Raw genomic sequence first — 18,185 nt, 5'->3', positions numbered from 1 at the left:
CCAATCTCCATCCAGTCTACTTGAGGTCTAAGACCTCTCTTATTTATGGGTATTGCCTCTTATCCAGTTCTCAGAGTGCCATATTAATAGTCAAAGGTAGCCAGATGGCAGCAAACAAGATCTGAGGGAAGATCAAGGTGCATCATGGGATAAGGAGTTGGCTCGAGCTGGTTGAAGACTTCGAGCATTTGCAGTTGGCCGAGTCGGAGCCGAGGATCGGCTCCGAACCCATCAGTAAGAATGAAGGCGAGATGAACAACTCACATGGAACATTATGGTGAGTACATAACTTCTTTTTTCTGTTCAACAACAGAGAATTTCTGTAGAATGCTTTTATCTTCTGGTCTGAACTCTGACAAACAAGCATTTCTATTATATGTGCTGTGTTGTGTCGTATATCCTCTTTCCATCTGTTTTCTTAGTATAAGCATGATAGGTCTTTGTTCTACTGATCTGAAAAATCCTCTGTCACATTCTTAAATGTGGTATTTTTCTCCAGCAATATCTCTTTTGCTATATCTATTAAAAAGGGGGATGTCTGCCATACAATAGTTCCAACTGTGAGAATCCATTTGGGGCTTGGGCAATACTTCTATTATAGAAAAGAGAAGTTATGGAAGCAGTCGGTTTCGAATTCTCCCATCCAAATCTACAGCCTTTCAAACACCAACTCTAAAGTTTTATTAAAGCCTTCAACTATCCTGTCTCCTTATAGGTGAAGTGCATATATCCATAAGTATATTTATTATTTATTTTATTTATTTTACATTTGTTAACCGGGAAAGTCCGACTGGATGCATGTCCATTTTCAGTAGAGGCCCAGGGAGAAAAGCTCCACAGTTAAATTTTAAGCAAAGTATAAGGTGTATACAGAAGCATTCACATTTACATAGATAGTACCAAACTCAACATTGACTAGTAATGTAGCATTCAAGCTTATTGCAGATTTCCATAGATAGTTCCAAACTAGGCCAAACCTCCACCTATATAGCTACACACAAGCTTGAACACTTAATATATCCCCTCCCATCTAACTCCTTACTTAGTAGGTATCAGCATCCCATTAGAACAAGATATGCTAACTCTAAAACCAAAAGATACTAAAGTCTATTAATTAAAATCTGGAAGCTCACAATCAGATTACAATGCAACCTGACAATGGATGGAGATATCCACCCAAATCCTGGCCCATCCTCATCCACTGGCTCTCGGTCCTTTATTTACTCCCCCATTACTACACAAATCTTAGACAAACCCCCAAACTCACTCTTGATCAGTCACCTAAATATCAGAAGTGTAAACAATAAGATTCAACACCTACATGCCCTCTTAGATGCTCTTTCCCCAGACATACTATGTCTAACTGAAACCTGGCTAAAACCTTCTACTTCAGATAATGAAATTATACCACCAGGCTATAACATCCGAAGGCTTAATCGAAACAATAGGAAGGGAGGTGGGATAGCTGTTCTGTACAGATCCATGCCTGAAGTGTCCAATAATGCCCAGCAAACATCCCTATTTGGCAATGCTGAAATGCTTATCACTAAGCTCCACATTAATAAGAACAAATGTATAAATCTCATCTGTGGGTATATTCCCCCAGGCAATAACATAAATACCCTCAAAGGTATCCTACATTGGTTATCCGGCAACTACCCCAAGAAACCAATGTACTTGGGGACTTCAACAGAGACTGGAACATGTGTTCCTCAGAACCCCCACTCACCTCATAAACCTTTATGGATTTTCACAGGACATAATTTCCCCCACTAGGATCAGTAAACCCAACAATAAAGCAAGTATTCTGGATTGGATTTTTGTTAACACCCATCCCCTCAACTACAAGAGTGGGACCTTGCCTGATGATATAAGTGATCACCTCCTCACCTAATTAATCAGGCAAAAAGCTGATATCCAGAACCAGTCTATTTTTAAAACAGTAAGGAACAATAAGAATTTCAACTGCACAAATTTCCAAAATGAACTTAAATCTTGCAACTGGTCAGTTCTGAAACAGTTACCACTTGATGAAGCAGTAAATTACTTTAATACCAAATTCCTATCCATCCTTGACACCCATGCACCAGCACGGACTATTAGAACCAAAACAAAAGTTGCTCCTTGGCTCTCAAAAGAAACCAGACAAAAAATGCTACTTAGAAATAGGGCTTAGGCCACTTCGTGGACCAGAGAAAAATTCATAGATCAACTTAGGTACAGACAGCTAAGAGTGAAACAAAAAGTCCACCACATTAGACAAGAAAAACTATTACTGTCATCTACAAGAAAAACACCAAAACAAGCCACAAAGATTTTGGGTAGGTATAAACAAACTCCTTAGTCCAGGACAATCCTCCACTCCTGCCCCCTTGGATTCTAACCAAAACCACCCAGAAGAAATTGTCAATACCTTTAATAGCTTCTTTACAAAAACCACCCAGAACTTAGCTAACCAATTATACCCCAGATGCCCATATTCTCCAGCCACTACACCCAGCTCCCAAATCTCATTTAACTTCAAACCAGTTTGCACATCTTTTGTCCGAAAATTACTTAAGAAACTAAAGCCTATCACCCTGTTGACTAATCTACTCCCTGCAGAATATCTACAAAAAGCTACAGATGCCATAGCTTACCCCATTACTATCCTGATCAATAGAACTATAACGGAAGAGTCCATCCCCTCCATCTGGAAGATATCCCATGTCATTCTACCTGTCAGACTATCGACCCATATCTAGTCTGTCACCCTTGGCTAAAATTATGGAAAAATGCATCCATAATAAACTCCTGAACTATCTTATCCATAATAATCTTCTAGCCAACACCCAACATGGCTTTAGACCATTCCATAGTATAACCTCAGCCTTCCTCTCCTTCTCTAATGTCATTAACCAACACAGAAACATTAATAAACTTTCCTCTCCTATCTTTCTTGATCTTTTGAAAGCCTTTGATATGGTAAACCATGAAATACTCATAAACACTTTGAAATCCATCTCCCTAGAGGACCAGGCCATCCATTGGTTTCAATTCTATCTCAGTGCTAGACAACAGGCTGTCCTATGGCAGAGCAAACTATCCACCCTTTTACCCATCATCCTCGAAGTACCCCAAGGCTCCATACTAGGTCCACTATTATTTTCCATTTTCATCAATGATTTGTATAAGGTCATCCCAAACGCAACATTGCATTCAATATGCAGATGACTCAACTTTAGTATGCTCCAACACTTCACCTACAGAGTTGCAGATTCTATCTCAAAATACTTTTAACACAGTTGAAAATTGGCTCCTTAACCGTAGTCTTATGATAAATCCTAACAAAACCAAGCTGCTGCTTTTCTCCCCCACTCGCAGGTCTACCCCTATGACCTTTACATTAAAATCCAACACCAGCACTATTATTCCCCAGATTCCTCAACCAAACTCTTAGGAGTTATAATAGATAATAACCTTAACTTTGATCTGCATATCAATAAAACTATTAAAAAAGTTAATAAAAAACTTGGCTCACTATATAGGATCAAGCCCTTCCTAACGCCATTAGCCAGAACTGTAATTGCTCGTACACCTCTACTCCCACCCTCCTTTATGCTTCCTCTCTATTTACAAACCTCAGCAAAACTGACCTTAATAAACTTTCTAGCAGCTACAATCACATTGCTAGATTTGCTACTGATGCAGCATACAGAACTCATCACTGTCATAACCTAAATCTACTAGGATGGCTTGAACTGCCTAACCTACTTCAAGATAACCAACTAATAGTTGCACACAAGATCCTCTACCAACCAGATAATACACCCGCACTTAAAAACCTCATCACCCCCTACAGTAACCTTAGTGCACTTCGTTCATCTGAAAGACTACTAATTCAAACTCTCAAATCCAACAACAAAGCCGGAGAATCTCTATTTGCTAACTCTGCTGGAAAAACTTGGAATTCTCTTCCTACTAATCTTACATCTGAACTCTCTCTACCTCGGTTAAAGAAAAGTCTGATTCAGTACTTTAAAAAATTATGGCTATGTCCTTGTCCTAATTCAGACTAACTCTAACCATCACTCGTGTGCACATGGAAGACTTCTGCCTACACTTTGTTTCTTAACTTATATATCCTATGATCTCCTTGGATCTACTACCAGGTTAGCCCACTAGGCATTCAATACCCTATCATTCTTAAAAAGACTGTCTAGAATTTTCCATCTGAGTAAAAATGTAGTAATTTGTGTATATCTGTTTGTTGTGTTTGTTTACATCTGTGTGCAAATCTTTTTATTTGTGTTTATTTTGTGCTTTAAACTGTGAAAATGTAACAGTTTGTTGAATGTGTTTTTTGGAGCTTTTCTCCCTGGGCCTCCGGTGAAAATGGACATGTATCCATTCAGACTATCCCTGTAAACAAATGTAAAATAAATAAATGAAATAAAATAAACTTAACATTGACTAGTAACATAGCATTGAAGCTTAAGAATTAACATATTTACATAGACTGAACACATCTTTTACAGTTTTAGGTTGAGGCATTACATAATGATCAACATTGTTAGTAGGGGTTGCATTTTATGCTTTATACAGTTTAGCTGTGCGCATGTTAGCCACAGTAGGGAGTATAGCAACAAAGAGAGCAAAGATTAGACATAGTAGGGAGTATAGTAGCAGGAGAAGAGAGAGAGATGGGAAATTGGATAGGTTAAGTAAGAAAAGCAGAAGGTGTAAGCAGCTTAAGTATAAAGTAAGAGTAGAGGTGTAAAGAGAAAAGTAAAGTTTAGTGGATAGATAACAGAGTGTCCTAGCAGTGACATATGGGTATTGACTAAGGAGTTAGAATTAGAGGTGGAACTGGAAGGAAGCTAGAGAAGTTGCATTCTGTGAATACAGTGTGTTAATCAGTACAACTGTCTCTCTCTACAGTAGTACGAGTTCTTTTTTTTTTTCTCAAAAATTTTTTTATTAATTATATGAATAGCAAGACAATTAAAAGATTATACATAACAAGAAGGCATAAATGAACATATAACAATTCATCTAGTGATAACAACCTTCCTGAGATTTTGATAAATTATTTAGAAATAAAACATACACCATATGTACACTATATACAAGTTAGGCGACCTGAGAGAGAAAAAAAAAAAAAAATATTTAACATTAACTATTTAGTATGTTTAGAACCTTTTCTAACACAACCTTTCTAATAGCTTTTTTTTTTTGGACTCCCATCTTTGAGCATCAATAAATTTAAAACCCATTTTCTGGAAAGTAACCTATTTTAATTTAGAACGATCAATCCAATTTTGTATTATATAAAGTTTTAGTAATGAGCAAATAAAAATGATAACATGAATATCAACTTTTGAAAGATGAATCAATGGAATATGTAGAATAGCAAATTCCCACGTCAATGTGGATTTTTGATACCCCATTTTCTGCAGTCTGACTTTCAAAGATGTCCACAATCTGTGAGAAAAATGACAATACCATAGAATATGAAGGAGGTCTGCTTGGGGATGAGAACAGCATGAACACGAAGGGGACTTATTTGGGTTAAATTTGTTTAATTTGATTGGGGTAAAGTAGGCATCATTATTAATCATTAATTGTGTGTATGCTAATTTTTAAAAGGGATAAATTCCTTAGTGTGTCTAATAGCCAGGACTTTCTGAGATTCTGACAATTGGGAATTATAATTCAACCAAACATTAGATAAAAGACAGTTGTGGTCCATCATTAAAGAATTAATTAATTTATATGAGTTTGAGAGCATTTTATCAGATGATGAAAGTATTTTGATAATCGTGTTAAGGTTTTTCAATTGTGAGTCTATGGGGACCAGACATACAAATTTGTTTTTAATTATTGCTCTTAGTTGTGTAAGAATTGGTGAGTAATTCCAGTTTACTTTCAATAACTTACGCCAGTCAGATAAAGGCAAGTCAAGATATTTCAAAACATCTCCTACTTTTAGATTTTTAATTAAAGGATAGTTTGTTAAGTTCAAAAGTTTATTGTCCAATAATATATTTGGGTTTAGATGAATTGGCTGAACATGGTGCGAGATCTTTTCTAGTTTACACATTTTGAGTAAGATTTGGAAATCTCTAATCTTTTGTTTAAATACTGTAGATATATTTTTAATAAATAAACTATCCAGAGAGATAAAGGAATAGCTTCAGGATTTAAATTATTAGAAATGACATAATTATACCATAATTTTATCCATAAAGAGTGATTTGGATAAGAAGTGTTATTGAATTTAGAGATAGTAAGAAGTTTATTGGATGAGACAATCAAATAATAGAGATAAAGATTAGGTAAACCCAAACCTCCCTTGTCCTTGAAAATGCCAATCTAGAATAGGAAATTCTAACAGATTTAGGGAACCATATGAATTTTGCCAAAGCTTTATTTACAGACTCAAAAATTTTTTGAAATTATCTGATCAGATGATGAGAATTGGTAAAGAAATTTAGGCAGAATATTCATTTTAATAATGGCCACCCTTGAAAGAAATGAAAGGTTTAGATGCTTCCATCTGTCCATATCAGACAATATAGAGTTCCATAATTTATTAATATTATTTTGAAAGGAAGATCTATTATTGTGTTCTAAATTGATTCCTAAATATTTTATATTATAAGTAAACTGAAAATGATCGTCTGGAAACAAAAAGATTTGTGTGCTAAATGATTTAAGGGAAAAATATGAGTTTTGTAGAATTTAAAAGATAGTTGGAAACCAAAGAAAAATAATCAATAGAATTCATTATTTTTCTGTAATCAGATAATGGAGTTTGAAAGTAGATTACTAAATCATCCATAAAAGCAGAGAAATGAATATTAGTAATAAGAATTCTAGGGATGTTATGAAAAGTATTTTGAGTAATAAACAATAGCAAAGGTTCTAAATAAATGTTGAAAAGAAAAGGGGACAATGGACAACCCTGTCTTGTTCCTTTAGTGATCTTTATCGAGCAGAAAATTGACCATTAATGTATAGTCTAGTAAACATATTCTTGTATAAAACTTTTAAAAATTTATAAAGAATAAGGGAATATTAAAACATAACATAGTTTGAAATAGAAAGTTCCAACATACTCTGTCAAAGGCATTTGATGCATCTATAATCAAAGCATATATAGGGTTTGGATTTTTCTTAATGAGATGAAGTATAGTCTCTAAAGATAGAGTATTATCCCAAGCATGTCTCTGAGACATAAAACCTGATTGATCTGACGAGATAATTGAGGGTAAAATCCGTTTCAATCTGTTAGCCAGAATAGATGACAGAATCTTAATATCCACGTTAATTAAAGAAATGGGTCTATAATTTACTGGGTCAGATTTATCTTTATTATTTTTAGAATTAGAATGGTTTTGGATGTGTTCCAATGAATATCTGAGATATCATTAACTCTTATGTGATTGTAAACTTTAAATAGAAAGGGAAGAACTACCAATTTGAAAGTTTTGAAAAATTCTGGAGTAAAACCATCAGGTCCCAGAGATTTACCCAATTTAAGATTATCTATTGAATCTGAGATTTCTTGTACCGATATAGGGGTAGAAAGTAGTTTTGCTGATTATCATTAAGTTTAGGGAACTGCAAAGAGTCTAAAAAGAATTTTGAGTGATTATCTTTAACAGAATTAGAAGAACCTGAATATAACTCAGTGTAAAGAGAGGTGAAAAGTTGAATAATCTCTTCATCAGTATTATATAATCTGTTATTATAAGATAAAGATGTAATATTTGGATTTCTGAAGTTAACTTTAATAATTCTCGCTAACAATTTAGATGGAACCTGGGCCCACTCTGAATATGAAGCAAGTAGCATTTGTTCAGCTAAGGAGAGGTTATTTTGGTGAAGCAGAATTAAATCTTTCTGACAATCAAAAATTTGTTTTTCTAAAGTAGCATCATAGTTCAGACTAAGATGATTTTCCAACGAAGAAATTCTTGATTTTAAGAATTCCTCTTTCTTAAAGTATTGTTTTTGAAAAAGCAGCTTTACTAATAAATAAACCTCTTAATCTTGCTTTACATGCAGCCCATTGTATGTCATAAGGAATGTCAGATGATTCAAGACTATTCACCATTTCATTTAGGATTTCTGAAGCTTGTTTGCAAATATCTTCCTTTGACAATAAGTTATTATTTAAGGTCCACTTATTAAACATAGTTTTATTTTTGATATTGGGTTTTATGTTCAATTTTAGTGAAATTCTTGAGTGATCCGAAAAGAATCTGGGTTCTGTAGTAAAGTCCACAATATATTTTGAAATATAATCTGAAATTAGAAAGAAGTCTAATCTGGACCACGAATGATAGCACTTAGAATAATAAGTATATATATCATTCTTGTTTATACTTTTAACAGTGTGGAGGGGATCTATTAAATTATATTCTGTCATCAAATCATTTATAGCCAGGGTAGATTGAAGATTATAGGTGCCAGTGGAGCTGAACGATCAATTATAGGGTTTATAACTGCATTCCAGTCACCACCCACTATAATATGATGATCCTTATAGGATGCAAGAATATTGTAAATTTTTAAAATGAACAAATGTTGTGAATTACATGGGCCATATAGATTTAAAATTAATAAGGGTTTGTCCAAACCAGCAATAGAAGCGTAAATAAGCACCACCTCCCTCATCATCAAATTTCTCATCAATAATATTCCCAATGAATTTTTGTTTAATGATTATAGCTACACCTCTGGAGTTAGATGAGTCACCTGAAGCTATAATCTTTTGATCCATTTTTTAACTCTTTATTCCAATCAATATGTGAAATATGGGTCTCTTGAATAAAACAAATGTTAGCCTGTGATTTAAAGATCATATGAAATAATAGTGACTTTTTCGCTTTATCTTGAATGCCTCTGACATTCCAAGAATCTAAAATTATGTCAACAGGCATATTCTACAAATATAATCATTATTGATGCTATAAAAGTGAACTCAAGGTGCAAATCCAACACAACATTAAAAAGAAGAAGAAAAAAAATAAAAGAAAAAACAGTCTTTAAGTATTCAAGCAAGTCATCAAATAACATTTGTTGAAAAAAAGAAAAAAGTTTTTTTAAGAACTATGAAATGTATAATAATAACCTTTATCCTAACCCTAGTGCCTACCCACCAACCCCCATGTGATAAAGGAAGAGCAGAAGAACATAAAAAAAACATTGTAATTATAGATAATAATAACCTCAAGTTAGAATACAAATTACTCAAAGGAAGCCTAACATAACATAAAGTCTGAGTAATACTACTAAAAATATATACAAAATTAACTAATTTCAAGACGTCCAACATGCTTAATCCCTACTTCTAATACTAATCTAAAGCTCCTATCCTTAAATTGAAATTTATAGTGATTAACTGTATTTCCTCAAGTACTTCAAGAGAAAGAGAAACAAGTAAATAATAAATAAATCACACTCTGCTTAACTAGAACACTCTATCATAAGAAGTAATACAATTAAAACTGAAAGATATGTAAGATAACATATATAAGTATAACAAAACCAACTGGTAACATTATAATATAAGTAAATAAGCATAGCATTACTGAACTAAAGATAATAGTCATGCACTATCTACTGAATCTTCTTTAGTACTTTAGTGATAATTTCATTAATCAACATGACCATTAGTATGATAAAAGCACTAATACCTGTAGAATGAGTATTTAGTTATAGTTCAAATAAAGCAAAAACAACTACCAAGCAACCATATCTCAAAATGAAAAACAATTCAGTCTGGAGATGCATCTATTAACTAGATAATAGTAGTACAGGAACTATTCAAAATGAAATATTATAAGCTGTAAGGTTTTTAACACTAGGTAATATACATGAATAAAGTATAATTATATTATTAAATAGTAACTTAAACAGCATCATATATATTGGACTGAATGTACAACAATGTGCATACATATAATTTTAAATCTACTTTTTGAATATTTTACTAATGACTCTGTTAGGTTATGTAGCCATACTATTCTTCTAAGCTATAGATGTAACATAGCAAAACAGCATGAAAAGACAAGGCTTTTAAAGTAAACATTTGAACATCTAATTAAAACAGAAACAAGCAAGCTAAATGCAGTAAATCTAAGGGCTTAAATATATACAGGTAGATTCAGCTAATCATATTAAAGATAGTTATTTCAAACCTTTCAAATAAGTAAAGGCTTTCTTAAACATAAACTACTAATCATAAATATCACATCCAGCCTCTGAGAAGAAAGAGAGCAGAGAATAGAAAGAACATGAAACTTTCATATGAACAGGTATACTTTGTAACATTTGTCAAATTAAACACTTCAGTATAATATAAAATATTGTATGAAAAAATATTCTGAATAGGAAAATATGTTCATTTCCTTACACATCCTTTAGAATTTTAATATATATAACTAACCTGTTCATTTGTTTCCAGAAACATTTTCACTCTGCTTTATGAAAGTAGCAGCTTGCTTTGAAGTCATGCAGACACACTAAAAGTCACTGAATATATTATGTGACATGAATCTGTTTAAATTTAAAAGCAACCTTCATTTATGAAGAGAAAACACTTTAAATAATAGCCAGATCTATTAAAAAGTTAGACTATTGAATACTTGTTGAAAACAAGCAGACTTGTGTATTTGAAACTGTCCTTCTTTCCTCACAAATGATGACATCACCATCCATCTCAGAGAGACTGTAGTGTGCGCATGTTCATGCAGAGCATCAGCTGGAACTCTGAGGGAAGATTTTCTTGCTAGAATGTTGAGATGGAATGTTTTTCCCTCCAAAAATCATTTAGCTTACACAGAAGGCTGTAACTCAAAAGCTTGTAGTAAAATTAACATATTATCTATTTACACAGCAAGCATATGTGATAGAAAGAGAAAAAAGTAAATACAGCAATTTAAATGCTTCTATTAATCCACACAAATCTAACAAGCATATATCCTGTCACTGCACACTGTCACACCAAATCTATCATGTGTAAATTACATGACAAGTTCTTAAGCTAATATAATTATGTCACACCAGAATTACAAATCATGTAACACAAATACTGCCAGAGTAAAGAAATGAAAAAATCAAACCTTATTGTAGTTCTTTAACAGTAGAATATTAAGATACAGTGTCAGGAAGCTTTTTAAATGTTTTAAGAAAAATGTCTTTTGCATCTTTAGGATCTGAACATACAAATCTTTTGTCATTAGCTGTGAAAGACAAGGTATTAGGATAAGCCATTCGAAATCTAATCTCTCTTTTTATCAAGTCAGCACAATAGGGGGCTAGTTTTTGTCTATTTAATTTGATCTGTGCAGGAAGATCTTGGGAAAATGATAGTTTGTAAGACTTCCATATGAATTGTTTCTTTGTTTTAGCAGTTTCTAGGATCTGGAAAGTGTCTTGAAAGTTTAGTAACAATATAAATTAACCTTGGTGTAGAAGAATCTTGCTTTGTACGCAGTGCTCTGTGTGCTCTCTCTACAATTATAGATTTTGAAGAAGCTTCACAATTTAACAGTGTTTCAAAGATATTTTTAGTCACAGATAACAAGTTTTTATTGTCATAAGATTCAGGTAAACCACGAATAATGATGTTATTGCTTCGACTACTGGCTTCCAGATCCAATATTTTAGCTTGTAAATCTGAAATAGTTTTATCTCTAGATTTAAAGTCACTTTCCAATAAGTCTGTTTTAACTTCCAAAGCTAAGATTTTATTTTCAATAGTAACAATACTATCGTTTATTTGCTTTAAAGATTTACTAAAGTCTGCAAACTGTTCTGAAAAGTTTTGTATAGCACTTTGGATTGGTTTTAATGCTATTTTTAGTTCTTCTAAAAGGAAATTTGAGCCATTTAAATCTTTATTACTTACATTAATAGTTTCTGTAGGTTTTCTAGATGATTTCAGTCTTTTTGAACCTGAATCTTTTTCAGGAGAGAGCATTGAAGTATATTTGGCCTTTGTAGGCTGAGTCTCCATGGAGTCAGATTTTGTAGCCATGCCCAGAAATGGAATGCAGTCAACAGGATACCAGGAACCAGGAACAGACTGGAGCAGTAGGAGTCCCAGCAGCAGAGAGACCAAGAATGTTCTGAGGTAAAATAAATCCCAGGATAATAAGTCCAGAAGAAAAAATAATCCAAATGCGTAGAAAAATATTTATAAAATCTTTTAGTATAAAAATTTGAGGAAAAAGGTTGATATAAAGTTGTAAAAAAAACAAAAGTTAAATAGCTGTGAGGAGCTCAGAGAGTAAGGACTAGACTAGTCGGCGGCCATCTTGGAATCCGAGTAGTACGAGTTCTTTTGCTGTGGCATTTATACTGATTCTTCTTCTTAAGGGTATTGATTTAGAAAAGTTTGTTGTATAACCAATGAGCACTAGGACAGACTGATGGCCCTTGCTCAGTTTTACTAGTGGCCCCACAATGTCTTCTACTATACGTTCATACGGGCATCTGCAATAGCTACAGGTATCAGAGGATTTTCAAACCTAGGGATGGATGTTGTTATTTCATAGGATCGTAGGAGGTTACTAGGCTATTGGCCTTAAGGCCCTTATAAACCTAGCCAAGAGTTTAACCCTATGTTTAGACAAATCAGCACCCAATGCCCCTGTCCAGCAGGGATACAGGTGGAACCCCAGGGATATATTTTCTGTTTCCCATCCAGTTATCCAGGTTGTGCTTAAAAAGGGGTAAATAGGTACTCTGCTTGATGTGGAGAGGGAGTCTACTCCATAGATGGAGGAGTCTCTGGGATACAAATCTGTCCTGCCAGCAAGTCTTCTTGATGTCACAGACCAGGTTGAGGCCGAGTATGCGGGTTACTCAAGTGGAGCATGACTTGCAGCAGTCCCATCAAGGTGGGGTCCATGATCGCCTTGTATGCCAGACAGAGGTCACTTCTGAGGAGTCTGTAGGAAACTAAGTAGAGGGATAGGGTTTTTAGCCTATCTGTGTATGGTAGATGTTTGAGGCCCTAGATTCTCCTGGTGAGAAACCTCTGTAGTGTCTCCAGCTGCTGCCTGTGCTTTGCGAGGTACATGCCGAAAGGGGCATTGTACTCAATAATGGGCCTTATAAGGGAAGAATACAGGGATGTTATGACCTCCTTGTCCCTGGATGAGATACCCTTACTTATAAGGTGGGCCATGTAGAAGGCTTTCCATACAACGGAACCAACATGCTGGTCAAAAGTCAGGTTGCTATAAACCTTGGTGCCCAAATCCCTCACAACTGATTGCATGCTTAGGACATTTTTATTAATGTGATCATTTGTGGGGATGTCACTCTCCCCAAAGGGGATGATAATGCATTTTTTTTATTCAGCTTAAGGCCATGTTTCTAGCAGCAGTCATTTGTCTGAGTGAGACCCTCTTGGAGGATGTCCACATCACTAGGAGAACTGATGACAGCACCCAGCTTGCAGTTATCTGCAAACCTGGTCAGCCATAGCCCACTGGTTTTGGCCTGCACCTCAGAAAAGTATATCCCAAATAACAGAGGCCCCAAGACTGAACCCTGGGGTACGCCGCTTGTTACGGGTCTACTGCTTGAGGTGGCTTCCCCTATTTTGACTCCATGGGTTCTATCAGTCAGCCAGTTTGCTACCCATCTGGTAACATATGGATTGATGCCTAGTTGAGAGAGTTTATCTATTATGCCCAAGTAGGGAATAGTGTCGAAGGCTTTGGCCAGGTCAAGGTAGGTGGTATGCACTGTCTTCCCCTCATCCATGGCTTTGGTGACTGTCTCAAAGAAGTCAACCAGATTTAGCAGACATGACCTCCCCTTGATGAAGCCAGACTGTGTGGGATCAAGTGTTTGGAGGTTATAGTGTCCTTGTCGATGAGGTCCATGATAATCCATTCCATGGCCTTGCAGATCAGGCTAGTTAGGCTGATGGGTCTATAATTTCCCAGATCAGTGGACGCTCCACATTTGTGTAAAGGGATGACTGTAGCTGTCCTCCACTCAGCTGGGGCAAAGCCAGTATTCAGGCTTTGGTTGAATAGGATGCTAATGATTCTGCAAGTTCCTGCCTGAGTTCACATAGGATGCAGCCTGGGATGTTATCAGGTCCTATGGAGGCTGTATTTTTTTGTCTTTGAGAGAGTAGTTAAATCATTAATAGGTACCCCACAGTGCTGAATAGGACCAGAGTCTCTAGGACTGGGGAAGAGCCTTTTTCATTCGCTCAGTGAAAACAGGAGAGGCCCCAGACACTGCCATAAAGATTTGGATGTGTATTGTGGCAGTCTGTGCTAACTTCCTGTCTCAGCTTCAAAGGGGAGTACTGTGAGAACCTACAGTCAGGTGACCAGATGAGGTCATTCTCCCAGCCCTCTTGGAAATTATATTGTAGATATTATAAAGAGAAATCTCAAAGCATTGGGTATTCTATTTGGGAAGCCTGACTAGAAAGACCCTCACCCACAGCATCTTGCCTTATGGTAGGAAGTAACTTAACTAGTTAACAGTAAAATTCCATTAGATTCGGTCAGGAATATAGTGAAGCTTAATTTATATATTGCTTTTCTTTATTTGTCTGAATTTGTCCATCAATGTTCTTTTCAATATTTCCTGTGGTCTGAACTCTGTGGTTCACTGTGAATATATATTCAGTATTTTCATGCTTTTTTATTATTTATTATTACATATATTTAAAAATGTTATTTTGGTTGATCCTTGTAGAAAGTATGTAATGTTGGAGAGTGCTTATATGTATTTGGTGACACTGTATGCGCTACTCCAGAAGGTCTAGCCATCTTGGTGAACTACTACCATTTCTATTAGTATTAATATTTCACAGTATAATTGCACCCCTTTTGTTAAGGGCCTTAGAGAAGCTGATTGTGAAGTGTCAGGTGGCAGTGCTAACTACCTTATACTCTGGGCAGAAGCGGGCACAGCAGGTACATCTGTGCCAGTCTTTCCCACGTGTGTGTGTGTGTTTGTGTGTGTGTGTGTGTGTGTGTGTGTGTGTGTGTGTATGTGTGGTTTATCTTTGTAATCTTGAAATGCTGAAATACTGAATTTCAGCATTCCGAGACCACGAAGCCGAACCATTCACAATACCGAAACCCACAATCACGAATCACACGATCACGAACATCCATACACCATACACCACATAACACACACACTATTCCACCCACAGCACACAAACCACACAACCCTACACTACATATAAGCAGGGGGGCAAGCCCCCCTGCACCCCCCATGTGGGGGGCTGCGCCACCCACACCCCCCACTTATATATACCAACTCCGAGATCACACATAACATAAAAAAAAACTCTCCCCACCATTCACAATACTGAAACCCACAATCACGAATCACACAATCACGAACATCCATACACCATACACCACATAACACACACACTATTCCACCCACAGCACACAAACCATACAACCCTACACTACATATAAGCAGGGGTGCAAGCCCCCCTGCACCCCCCATGTGGGGGGCTGCGCCACCCACACCCCCCACTTATATATACCAACTCCGAGATCACACATAACATAAAAAAAAACTCTCCCCACGGCATTCTCCACTCGCTCACACACAAATATAGATCACACATACACAAACACCAACAAATCTAACACTCACACTCATACTTACACCTCCCTACCCTTATCCACACATACAATGTACAAAAACACACACATACACTCACTCACCTGCAATTTCAGGCACCATAACACTACACTTCAAGATATTCAAATTCACTGTTATGCACTTTCGGCATTCTAAATTTTCAGCTTCATGGTCTCGGAATGCTGAAATTCCGTATTTCAGCATTTCAAGATTATGAAGTGAAACTGTGTGTGTGTGTGTGTGTGTGTGTGTGTGTGTGTGTGTGTGTGTGTGTGTGTGTGTGAACGTGTGTGTGTGAAAAATCAAATCTCTCAGTGTGTGTGTGTGTGTGTGTGTGTGTGTGTGTGTGTGTGTGTGTGTGTGTGTGTATATGTGTGTGTGTGTGTGTGTGTGTGTGTGTGTGTGTGTGTGTGTGTGTGTGTGTGTGTGTGTGTGTGTGTGTGTGTGAACTACTTGGGGCAGGGACACAAAGCACTGTGTTCACAGAGAGGGTGCTAGAGGACTTGGCTTGGACGCTCAGCTGAGGACCTAACCCTACAGCTGTACCAGTGGGAAGTCTTATTGGGGATCGGGAGGGAGACAGATATAGAGTCTTACAGACCCCGGGCTGAGTGTGTTCCCTGTGTGCTGTTAAGGGAAATTGTACTTGATGCAGAGAGGTCTGCATCTTGAAATAATGAGTGTATCCATTTGTATTCCAAGTGCATGTCCCTCTCCAGTGTCAGTGGCGAGGATTCAGGCTCCTTGATTACTGGCCCAGTGTGGGGACAACGCATATTGGTGGCCATCACATATTGGTAGCAGTGGTGGGCTTCACAGTCCCCAAAGAACAAAGCCCATAAGGCATGCAAACACTTTACCTAATACTCTTGTCAAAGGAGATTCTATTGTACGATGTACAGATGCCCCTCTCACCTGGCTGGACAAGGAGGAGATAATTGTTAGTTGTCTGTCTGGAGCTAGGATCCGTAATATCACACACACATTCAAGTAACTGTACCACATATACTAGTATGATTTTATCATAGTCCATAAGGGTTTAAATGACCTGAGACCTACCTGTTTGGACTATATGAAACACAGCATTATGGCTGTCTCTGATTGTGTGTCACAGACAGGTACATTCTTGCATTGAGCAGCATTCCATCTTCTCCCAGGATGATTCCATAGTACAAACAGAAAATGATTGATTTTAACAAACGGCTTGGTTTCTGGTGTCAGGCAGGGGTATCAAATACCTATCCACATGGAAGGACATGGTTAACAGACCACTTTGCTTTGCTAAGGATGGTCTGTACCTGTCACCCCTGGGCTTTCGGATATTTGCCAAAACTTTATCCACCCCTTAGAGCTTTTTTTAGGTAATGTCAAAATGACAAAACTATCGATATTGTAAAAAAAATCAAAGCAGCCATGTGGTGCTACTGTTCAATGCTAGATGTGTAAACAAGAAACTTCACATCCTACAAGCTCTCTTCACTATGAAGAATGTAGACATCTGTGTTGTTGTTGAGACTTGGTTTAAAGCCGCAGAAAGTACTGCAGCAAGATTACAGTGCCTTCCACACATTTAGACCAACAACAATACAGACAGGAGCTAAAGGTGGAGGTGGAGGTTACTTAATTTAAGTTAGTGACAAATGCAACTCCAGGTTAGTTAAACAGGATGATGTTCTAGAGTTCATCCACATCCAGGTCTCCATAGAGAAGGTTCTGTACCATGTCCTGGTAAGCTACAGGTCACTCTCTGTGACCAACAAAGCTCGCAACTTGTACTTGGACCTACTGGAGGCACTCAAAATCTGACCAAACACCCTATTCATGGGAGACTTTAACTGCCCCTGTATACACTGAGAAATATACACTGCCTCTAAGTCACAGCTATAAGGTTTCCTGGACTTTGTCAGTACAAATACCCTGGATCAGATAGTGTGCACTCCATCCAGGGGCTCAAACATACTAGATCTGGTGCTAACCAACATAGGAGAGCATTACACCCTCCCCTGTGTCACATCCTCGTTGTTGAGGTCGGATCACAAAGCTGTCTCCCTCAAAATAAAAATCAATCCAGAAAAACTGACTAAACCAGTAACAGTTAGTAACTATTCTAAAGCTAACTACATCCTGTTAAATGACAGTTTGTCCAAATTTAAGGCTTCCGCAAACCACAAGAACAGAGCTGCCTTTGCAGAACTGTTCACAGAACCCCTGTACAAACATGTAAATGGCTGCATTGAGGTGGCTATATCTACCAGAAGCAAACCCAGATCTAACACCAAAAACAAGCCCCACTGGTGGAATCCTAACCTTAATGGGGCATATAACAAAAGAATGTCATGTCCAGAGCAACTCTCACAGAGACAAGAGCCCTCTGACCCAACTAAAAAAAAAACAAAGGTCTAAAAAGGTAGAACAAGGCCACTTATGAGATCAGGATCACCTCTCAGGCTAAGGACAATCACAAAGCCTTCTAAAGCTGTGTCAGGAACCTTAAAGACAGCACACAGCAGTGCACAGAACTGGTAGTAAATGGCACAACCTTCACT

Source organism: Protopterus annectens, chromosome 9.part0, assembly GCF_019279795.1.
Source record: "Protopterus annectens isolate FY-2018-M chromosome 9.part0, PAN1.0, whole genome shotgun sequence".
Classification (NCBI taxonomy): domain Eukaryota; kingdom Metazoa; phylum Chordata; order Ceratodontiformes; family Protopteridae; genus Protopterus; species Protopterus annectens.
The sequence above is the reverse complement of the archived record's forward strand: the minus strand, read 5'-3'. Positions refer to the sequence as shown.